The sequence below is a fragment of the Montipora capricornis genome, chromosome 5 (assembly GCF_036669925.1).
Source record: "Montipora capricornis isolate CH-2021 chromosome 5, ASM3666992v2, whole genome shotgun sequence".
In the NCBI taxonomy this organism is placed as follows: Eukaryota; Metazoa; Cnidaria; class Anthozoa; order Scleractinia; family Acroporidae; genus Montipora; species Montipora capricornis.
The window spans coordinates 28,290,064-28,292,563 of NC_090887.1; positions in this window are offsets into that span (position 1 = coordinate 28,290,064).

Below are 2,500 nucleotides of genomic sequence, written 5' to 3' on the forward strand. Positions count from 1 at the left end.
TCCCTCTTGCAGAAGACCCAAAAACATAAAATAGATCTTAGCAGGGCCTAAAAGATCCATTTACAGCAATAATAATTATAACACTCCCGCGGGATGTTTTAAATGTAGGAACAAATGCGATCTATGTAATAATTATCTGGTAGAGAATAAGATCTTTCACAGCGGATGCACAGGTCGTTTTTACTCTATAAGACAAGAATTAAAATGTAGGTCGAAGAATGTCATCTATTTAGTCATCTGTAAAAGATGCAAGGTTCAATACGTAGACTCAACGTGGAACAAATTCAAGGTCAAATTTCGGATACTTAAATCGGCCATGTTGACCAACAAGGCCACGTGGTGAATTGGCCGTCCATTTTAACAAAAAAAGAACAACATATGTATGACTTTGAATTCATTGTCATTGAGAAATTTGATAACGATACCGTTAATAATATGGATAAGGTTTTACTCACAAGAGAGGCTTTTTGATGCTCGCAGTTATGCACCCTCCAAGCTAACGGCTTGAACAAAAGATCCGAATTTAATTCAAAATATAGAAGAAGGTTAATTAACGGTTGGCATTTTACATATTCATCGGAGTAATTGTGTAACCAGTTGGCCTTCTCTTCAGCGGCGCTCAAAGGCCCTTGTTCATGATTTTGTTAATTTAGCAAAAGTCGGGATTCTCATAAGCCCCATTTAGGGATTTTATTTCAATTATCTATATTTTTCTAGAGGCCCTGGGCGGGGATTTTGTTGTTTTTTGCACCAGCATTATTCCAGAGGCTTCTCTTGGGATTCTGTTTGTGCTCTCTGTAGGGTTACCTGATTGCATGATCTACATACGTCCTTTTGTTTAGCCTTAATTCGGGAAATAAGGCTTACTTCGGAACAGAGTTAGCTCTTTCTTTTGTCCTTCTTTTTTTCTTCAGTTTTTATTTCACGCATTGTTTACTTATTGAGTATTTTTGTAACTTAGATTTGTATCAAATTTTATTTGTACATATTACGTAATACGATTATGTGAAGACACTGCGTTGTCTTACACTTTTTTTCTCACACCTTTTGTCTTATATTTTTGTATAAATAACACAGGATTAATCTTAGCTTTTACCAGGTAATCTCTCTCTCTCTCTCTCTCTCTCTCTCTCTCTCTCTCTCTCTCTCTCTCTCTCTCTCTCTCTCTCTCTCTCTCTCTCTCTCTTTCTCTCTCTGTCATGATGACTTGGAAATAAATGTGCCATTCTTTTGCCAGCCTGGATCTTTTTTCCCGGCGTTTTTGTTGCCATGTTATTTTAATTAATACTTGAAAAATATTTTTCAAAGTCAAGTGGACTACTGCACGACTGATAAAACAACGCGAATATCAGTCATGCTGTAGCAAACTTGACTTTCATCAATATTTCATAATCAATTTTGACTGATCACGGTCTTCTCTGATCCAAAGCGGTGCAAGACTTAATCGTCCACGGTTTTTGCAAAGGTTTTAAAACTTCAACTTCAATAATGCTTGAAGTAATGCGTGACATATTTCAGTCGCGTTACCTGCGCAGTAACGTTGCGCACAAACAATTACCGCGGATGTCCTTAAGTGCCGCTTTCAACACAATAGACCATCAGATTCTCCTTAACGTCCTTGAAAATGATTTTGGAATTACTGCTTCAGCCTTGGACTGGTTCGCATCTTATTTGTCCGATCGAAAGCAACGAGTTCTCATCAAAGATCAATCTTCTGGTGATTTTCAATTGAACTGTGGTGACCCACAAGCAACTGTTTGGGTCCCGTTTTGTTCACTTTTTCATGTTTCTGCAGGCTCTATCGCGTAATTTCTAACCGTCTTCTCTCTGTTCATAAGCATGCCGATGACACGCATCTCTATCTCTCGTTCAGGCCAGATAGTGGTTTTTCACAATATCGTGCCCTAGCCGCTATTGAGTCCTGCGTTTCTGATGTCCATGCGTGGCTACTTCCTTTAATCGCCTGCGCATAAACCACTCGAAAACCGAATTTTTAATTGTTGATTCGCGCCAACAATGTCCCATTTTTAGTGTAAACTATGTTTTTGAGAGATTGAAAAAGGATTATGAGCGCTATTTAGTCCAAAGCAAGAAGAAGACGGCAACCCTTTGATTTGAGCGCAGTATTGAAGTATAATTTGCAGGCTGTGTTATTGTATTGCTTATACGGACGGATTCACTCACTTGCCATATGCGTTGGTTTCAAACTGGTTTATTCATCTAATGGAATATTTGTTCAAAATTTGAAAATAGTTACATTTTAATTCTTGATACGGATTCAGTGAAATTAGATAAATGAGAGTGATAAATAGCCAGAGGTGTCTTGCAGTAAATCCTTTTTGTAAGCAATGAAAGTTTGTCCAAGCTCGGAGTTAATTGAGCGTCCCCTATACTTTTTACGCGAAGCGTGATGGGGCGATTTATTTTCTCGTGAATTCGTGATTTAATTGTTGTTGTTTTTTTTATTTGTGATTCGTATTAAAGATGGTAAGATCTTGTC